Source organism: Leptopilina heterotoma, unplaced genomic scaffold (assembly GCF_015476425.1).
Source record: "Leptopilina heterotoma isolate Lh14 unplaced genomic scaffold, ASM1547642v1 Lhet_13, whole genome shotgun sequence".
In the NCBI taxonomy this organism is placed as follows: Eukaryota; Metazoa; Arthropoda; class Insecta; order Hymenoptera; family Figitidae; genus Leptopilina; species Leptopilina heterotoma.
The window spans coordinates 2,825,482-2,834,580 of record NW_025110848.1 but is presented as its reverse complement, the minus strand read 5'-3'; positions in this window follow the sequence as shown (position 1 = coordinate 2,834,580).

Genomic DNA, 9,099 nt, shown 5'->3' with positions numbered 1-9,099 from the left:
TTCACCCGTACGCCATCAGACAATCGAAATTTGGTAAAAACGAAAATAAAAATTTATTTCATCCAAATTTATTCAATCTAATCATTTGAAAATTACCAGAGTTCTAGTAGGGACTGAACCCTACACAATCCTGAAGAATAGAGAATTTTATTTGAATTTTTTAGTAGTAGCAGGTTCACCCGTACGCCATCAGACAATCGAAATTTGGTAAAAACGAAAATAAAAATTTATTTCATCCAAATTTATTAAATTTAATCATCTGAAAATTACCAGAGTTCTAGTAGGGACTGAACCCTTCACAATCCTGAAGAATAAAGAATTTTATTTGAATTTTTTAGTAGTATCAGGTTCACCCGTACGCCATCAGACAATCATAATTTGATAAAAAGGAAAATAAAAATTTATTTTATCCAAATTTTAATTATTTTAATCATCTGAAAATTACCACAGTTCTAGTAGGGACTGAACCCTACACAATCCTGAAGAATAGAGAATTTTATTTGAATTTTTTAGTAGTAGCAGGTTCACCCGTACGCCATCAGACAATCGAAATTTGGTAAAAACGAAAATAAAAATTTATTTCATCCAAATTTATTAAATTTAATCATCTGAAAATTACCAGAGTTCTAGTAGGGACTGAACCCTTCACAATCCTGAAGAATAAAGAATTTTATTTGAATTTTTTAGTAGTATCAGGTTCACCCGTACGCCATCAGAGAATCAAAATTTGGTAAAAAGGAAAATAAAAATTTATTTCATCCAAATTTATTCAATCTAATCATCTGAAAATTACCAGAGTTCTAGTAGGGACTGAAGCCTACACAATCCTGAAGAATAGAGAATTTTATTTGAATTTTTTAGTAGTAGCAGGTTCACCCGTACGCCATCAGACAATCGAAATTTGGTAAAAACGAAAATAAAAATTTATTTCATCCAAATTTATTAAATTTAATCATCTGAAAATTACCAGAGTTCTAGTTGGGACTGAAACCTACACAATCCTGAAGAATAGAGATTTTTATTTGAATTTTTTAGTAGTAGCAGGTTCACCCGTACGCCATCAGACAATCGAAATTTGGTAAAAACGAAAATAAAAATTTATTTTATTCAAATTTATTTAATCTAATCATCTGAAAATTACCAGAGTTCTAGTAGGGACTGAAGCCTACACAATCCTGAAGAATAGAGAATTTTATTTGAATTTTTTAGTAGTAGCAGGTTTACCCGTACGCCATCAGAGAATCAAAATTTGGTAAAAACGAAAATAAAAATTTATTTCATCCAAATTTATTAAATTTAATCATCTGAAAATTACCAGAGTTATAGTAGGGACTGAACCCTTCACAATCCGGAAGAATAGAGAATTTTATTTGAATTTTTTAGTAGTAGCAGGTTCACCCCTACGCCATCAGACAATCAAAATTTGGTAAAAACGAAAATAAAAATTTATTTCATCCAAATTTATTTAATCTTATTATCTGAAAATTACCAGAGTTCTAGTAGGGACTGAAGCCTACACAATCCTGCAGAATAGAGAATTTTATTTGAATTTTTTAGTAGTAGCAGGTTCACCCGTACGCCATCAGACAATCATAATTTGATAAAAAGGAAAATAAAAATTTATTTTATCCAAATTTTAATTATTTTAATCATCTGAAAATTACCACAGTTCTAGTAGGTACTGAACCCTACACAATCCTGAAGAATAGAGAATTTTATTTGAATTTTTTAGTAGTAGCAGGTTCACCCGTACGCCATCAGACAATCGAAATTTGGTAAAAACGAAAATAAAAATTTATTTCATCCAAATTTATTAAATTTAATCATCTGAAAATTACCAGAGTTCTAGTAGGGACTGAACCCTTCACAATCCTGAAGAATAAAGAATTTTATTTGAATTTTTTAGTAGTATCAGGTTCACCCGTACGCCATCAGACAATCAAAATTTGGTAAAAACGAAAATAAAAATTCATTTCATCCAAATTTATTTAATCTAATCATCTGAAAATTACCAGAGTTCTAGTAGGGACTAAAGCCTACACAATCCTGCAGAATAGAGAATTTTATTTGAATTTTTTAGTAGTAGCAGGTTCACCCGTACGCCATCAGACAATCGAAATTTGGTAAAAACGAAAATAAAAATTTATTTTATTCAAATTTATTCAATCTAATCATCTGAAAATTACCAGAGTTCTAGTAGGGACTGAAGCCTACACAATCCTGAAGAATAGAAAATTTTATTTGAATTTTTTAGTAGTAGCAGATTCACCCGTACGCCATCAGACAATCAAAATTTGGTACAAACGAAAATAAAAATTTATTTCATCCAAATTTATTTAATCTAATCATCTGAAAATCACCAGAGTTCTAGTAGGGACTGAACCCTACACAATCCTGAAGAATAGAGAATTTTATTTCAATTTTTTAGTAGTAGCAGGTTCACCCGTACGCCATCAGACAATCAAAATTTGGTAAAAACGAAAATAAAAATTTATTTCATCCAAATTTATTCAATCTAATCATCTGAAAATTACCAGAGTTCTAGTAGGGACTGAAGCCTACACAATCCTGAAGAATAGAGAATTTTATTTCCATTTTTTAGTAGTAGCACCCTCACCCGAACGCCATCAGACAATCATAATTAGATAAAAAGGAAAATAAAAATTTATTTTATTTAAATTTATTTAATCTAATCATCTGAAAATCACCAGAGTTCTAGTAGGGACTGAACCCTACACAATCCTTAAGAATAGAGAATTTTATTTGAATTTTTTAGTAGTAGCAGTTTCACCCATACGCCATCAGACAATCGAAATTTGGTAAAAACGAAAATAAAAATTTATTTTATTCAAATTTATTCAATATAATCATCTGAAAATTACCAGAGTTCTAGTAGGGACTGAACCCTACACAATCCTGAAGAATAGAGAATTTTATTTCAATTTTTTAGTAGTAGCAGGTTCACCCGTACGCCATCAGACAATCAAAATTTGGTAAAAACGAAAATAAAAATTCATTTCATCCAAATTTATTTAATCTAATCATCTGAAAATTACCAGAGTTCTAGTAGGGACTGAACCCTACACAATCCTGAAGAATAGAGAATTTTATTTCAATTTTTTAGTAGTAGCAGGTTCACCCGTACGCCATCAGACAATCAAAATTTGGTAAAAACGAAAATAAAAATTTATTTCATCCAAATTTATTAAATCTAATCATCTGAAAATTACCAGAGTTCTAGTAGGGACTGAACCCTTCACAATCCTGAAGAATAGAGAACTTTATTTGAATTTTTTAGTAGTAGCAGGTTCACCCGTACGCCATCAGACAATCAAAATTTGGTGAAAACGAAAATAAAAATTTATTTCATCCAAATTTATTTAATCTAATCATCTAAAAATTACCAGAGTTCTAGTAGGGACTGAACCCTTTACAATCCTGAAGAATAAAGAATTTTATTTGAATTTTTTAGTAGTATCAGGTTCACCCGTACGCCATCAGAGAATCAAAATTTGGTAAAAAGGAAAATAAAAATTTATTTCATCCAAATTTATTCAATCTAATCATCTGAAAATTACCAGAGTTCTAGTAGGGACTGAAGCCTACACAATCCTGAAGAATAGAGAATTTTATTTGAATTTTTTAGTAGTAGCAGGTTCACCCGTACGCCATCAGACAATCGAAATTTGGTAAAAACGAAAATAAAAATTTATTTCATCCAAATTTATTAAATTTAATCATCTGAAAATTACCAGAGTTCTAGTAGGGACTGAACCCTTCACAATCCTGAAGAATAAAGAATTTTATTTGAATTTTTTAGTAGTATCAGGTTCACCCGTACGCCATCAGAGAATCAAAATTTGGTAAAAAGGAAAATAAAAATTTATTTCATCCAAATTTATTCAATTTAATCATCTAAAAATTACCAGAGTTCTAGTAGGGACTGAAGCCTACACAATCCTGAAGAATAGAGAATTTTATTTGAATTTTTTAGTAGTAGCAGGTTCACCCGTACGCCATCAGACAATCGAAATTTGGTAAAAACGAAAATAAAAATTTATTTCATCCAAATTTATTCAATCTAATCATTTGAAAATTACCAGAGTTCTAGTAGGGACTGAACCCTACACAATCCTGAAGAATAGAGAATTTTATTTGAATTTTTTAGTAGTAGCAGGTTCACCCGTACGCCATCAGACAATCGAAATTTGGTAAAAACGAAAATAAAAATTTATTTCATCCAAATTTATTAAATTTAATCATCTGAAAATTACCAGAGTTCTAGTAGGGACTGAACCCTTCACAATCCTGAAGAATAAAGAATTTTATTTGAATTTTTTAGTAGTATCAGGTTCACCCGTACGCCATCAGACAATCATAATTTGATAAAAAGGAAAATAAAAATTTATTTTATCCAAATTTTAATTATTTTAATCATCTGAAAATTACCACAGTTCTAGTAGGGACTGAACCCTACACAATCCTGAAGAATAGAGAATTTTATTTGAATTTTTTAGTAGTAGCAGGTTCACCCGTACGCCATCAGACAATCGAAATTTGGTAAAAACGAAAATAAAAATTTATTTCATCCAAATTTATTAAATTTAATCATCTGAAAATTACCAGAGTTCTAGTAGGGACTGAACCCTTCACAATCCTGAAGAATAAAGAATTTTATTTGAATTTTTTAGTAGTATCAGGTTCACCCGTACGCCATCAGACAATCATAATTTGATAAAAACAAAAATAAAAATTTATTTTATCCAAATTTATTTAATCTAATCATCTGAAAATTACCAGAGTTCTAGTTGGGACTGAAACCTACACAATCCTGAAGAATAGAGATTTTTATTTGAATTTTTTAGTAGTAGCAGGTTCACCCGTACGCCATCAGACAATCGAAATTTGGTAAAAACGAAAATAAAAATTTATTTTATTCAAATTTATTTAATCTAATCATCTGAAAATTACCAGAGTTCTAGTAGGGACTGAAGCCTACACAATCCTGAAGAATAGAGAATTTTATTTGAATTTTTTAGTAGTAGCAGGTTTACCCGTACGCCATCAGAGAATCAAAATTTGGTAAAAACGAAAATAAAAATTTATTTCATCCAAATTTATTAAATTTAATCATCTGAAAATTACCAGAGTTATAGTAGGGACTGAACCCTTCACAATCCGGAAGAATAGAGAATTTTATTTGAATTTTTTAGTAGTAGCAGGTTCACCCCTACGCCATCAGACAATCAAAATTTGGTAAAAACGAAAATAAAAATTTATTTCATCCAAATTTATTTAATCTTATTATCTGAAAATTACCAGAGTTCTAGTAGGGACTGAAGCCTACACAATCCTGCAGAATAGAGAATTTTATTTGAATTTTTTAGTAGTAGCAGGTTCACCCGTACGCCATCAGACAATCGAAATTTGGTAAAAACGAAAATAAAAATTTATTTTATTTAAATTTATTCAATCTAATCATCTAAAAATTACCAGAGTTCTAGTAGAGACTGAAGCCTACACAATCCTGAAGAATAGAGAATTTTATTTGAATTTTTTAGTAGTAGCACCCTCACCCGTACGCCATCAGACAATCAAAATTTGGTAAAAACGAAAATAAAAATTTATTTCATCCAAATTTATTTAATCTAATCATCTGAAAATTACCAGAGTTCTAGTAGGGACTGAAACCTACACAATCCTGAAGAATAGAGATTTTTATTTGAATCTTTTAGTAGTAGCAGGTTCACCCGTACGCCATCAGACAATCGAAATTTGATAAAAAGGAAAATAAAAATTTATTTTATTTAAATTTATTTAATCTAATCATCTGAAAATTACCAGAGTTCTAGTAGGGACTGAAGCCTACACAATCCTGAAGAATAGAGAATTTTATTTGAATTTTTTAGTAGTAGCAGGTTTACCCGTACGCCATCAGAGAATCAAAATTTGGTAAAAACGAAAATAAAAATTTATTTCATCCAAATTTATTAAATTTAATCATCTGAAAATTACCAGAGTTATAGTAGGGACTGAACCCTTCACAATCCGGAAGAATAGAGAATTTTATTTGAATTTTTTAGTAGTAGCAGGTTCACCCCTACGCCATCAGACAATCAAAATTTGGTAAAAACGAAAATAAAAATTTATTTCATCCAAATTTATTTAATCTTATTATCTGAAAATTACCAGAGTTCTAGTAGGGACTGAAGCCTACACAATCCTGCAGAATAGAGAATTTTATTTGAATTTTTTAGTAGTAGCAGGTTCACCCGTACGCCATCAGACAATCGAAATTTGGTAAAAACGAAAATAAAAATTTATTTTATTTAAATTTATTCAATCTAATCATCTAAAAATTACCAGAGTTCTAGTAGAGACTGAAGCCTACACAATCCTGAAGAATAGAGAATTTTATTTGAATTTTTTAGTAGTAGCACCCTCACCCGTACGCCATCAGACAATCAAAATTTGGTAAAAACGAAAATAAAAATTTATTTCATCCAAATTTATTTAATCTAATCATCTGAAAATTACCAGAGTTCTAGTAGGGACTGAAACCTACACAATCCTGAAGAATAGAGATTTTTATTTGAATCTTTTAGTAGTAGCAGGTTCACCCGTACGCCATCAGACAATCGAAATTTGATAAAAAGGAAAATAAAAATTTATTTTATTTAAATTTATTTAATCTAATTATCTGAAAATTACCAGAGTTCTAGTAGGGACTGAACCCTACACAATCCTGCAGAATAGAGAATTTTATTTGAATTTTTTAGTAGTAGCAGGTTCACCCGTACGCCATCAGACAATCAAAATTTGGTAAAAACGAAAATAAAAATTTATTTCATCCAAATTAATTCAATCTAATCATCTGAAAATTATCAGAGTTCTAGTAGGGACTGAACCCTTCACAATCCTGAAGAATAGAGAATTTTATTTCAATTTTTTAGTAGTAGCAGGTTCACCCGTACGCCATCAGACAATCAAAATTTGGTAAAAACGAAAATAAAAATTCATTTCATCCAAATTTATTTAATCTAATCATCTGAAAATTACCAGAGTTCTAGTAGGGACTGAAGCCTACACAATCCTGCAGAATAGAGAATTTTATTTAAATTTTTTAGTAGTAGCAGGTTCACCCGTACGCCATCAGACAATCGAAATTTGGTAAAAACGAAAATAAAAATTTATTTTATTCAAATTTATTCAATCTAATCATCTGAAAATTACCAGAGTTCTAGTAGGGACTGAAGCCTACACAATCCTGAAGAATAGAAAATTTTATTTGAATTTTTTAGTAGTAGCAGATTCACCCGTACGCCATCAGACAATCGAAATTTGGTAAAAACGAAAATAAAAATTTATTTTATTCAAATTTATTCAATCTAATCATCTGAAAATTACCAGAGTTCTAGTAGGGACTAAAGCCTACACAATCCTGAAGAATAAAAAATTTTATTTGAATTTTTTAGTAGTAGCAGATTCACCCGTACGCCATCAGACAATCGAAATTTGGTAAAAACGAAAATAAAAATTTATTTTATTCAAATTTATTCAATCTAATCATCTGAAAATTACCAGAGTTCTAGTAGGGACTGAAGCCTACACAATCCTGAAGAATAGAGAATTTTATTTGAATTTTTTAGTAGTAGCAGGTTCACCCGTACGCCATCAGACAATCGAAATTTGGTAAAAACGAAAATAAAAATTTATTTCATCCAAATTTATTAAATTTAATCATCTGAAAATTACCAGAGTTCTAGTAGGGACTGAACCCTTCACAATCCTGAAGAATAAAGAATTTTATTTGAATTTTTTAGTAGTATCAGGTTCACCCGTACGCCATCAGACAATCAAAATTTGGTAAAAACGAAAATAAAAATTTATTTCATCCAAATTTATTTAATCTAATCATCTGAAAATTACCAGAGTTCTAGTAGGGACTGAACCCTACGCAATCCTGAAGAATAGAGAATTTTATTTTAATTTTTTAGTAGTAGCACCATCACCGGAACGCTATCAGACAATCAAAATTTGGTAAAAACGAAAAGAAAAATTTATTTCTTCCAAATTTAACAATTCTAATCATCTGAAAATTACCAGCGTTCTAGTAGGGACTGAACCCGACTGAACACTAGCATGTGTATCTTAACACTTTTAAATAATTATTCTAAAATAAAAAATTATACAATAGGTATATATTGTATTGAAGAAGCTAAATGATCATGAAATGATCAACTTGTTTAATTACGTAATTAATAAATGTAGTAAATAATAATTGCAGTAATTCTTAAAAAGGTATAACTTTTTATCAAGTCGACAAATTATTAATTTAGTAATGACAAATTATTATGCAACACTAACAAATAATTGTATTCAGTAGTAAAAAATCGTTTGGTCAGACAAAATACTTAAAATTCCTGTGATTACATCAAGGACAAAAAAATAAAAAATCGTCGTCAAATGGAAAATTTTCGTTTAGTATTAAAAAAAATTTTGTTTTTAAATTTAAATAACTTGAAAAGAAAATTTTCTTTCATAAAAATATTATGAGAAGCCACGAAATAAATTAATGGAAATTTGAACGTTTATTCTAGTGTGCGGGAAGAGCGCGGATTTCTATAAGCTGAGGGGGTTCCAGCTAATTAAATATTTCGCTTCAAGAAGCAAAGCGATCTAGTCATGGTTGAAGGAGAGCATCAGAAATTGTCACACCTTGACGCGCAGGAATTTCATCTAGCACATAATTAATCTTAGCAATTACGCAACAGACAAGTATAATTCTGTAACCTATATTAGTTGTTCAGTAAACTTTAAACTTTCCTTCTATGTAACCCATTTTGCGTTAGGCGAGCAAATCTCGAAACAAGGGAGAAAATGAGCAGATAGGTGTGAATTCCCCCTAAAGGCAAATTTGTCGAAATAATCCTTTCAGTATTATTTATGTTAATTCGAAACATTCTCTCTCTCTCTTGCTCGGCAAATCACGGTTTAAATAATCAGCGTCTTGAAGTTAATTAAACATAAATTAACCACAGAATTCTATTTTGCAGATCTGTTTATATTTTATTCTATAATTAATATTTTTAACTATTA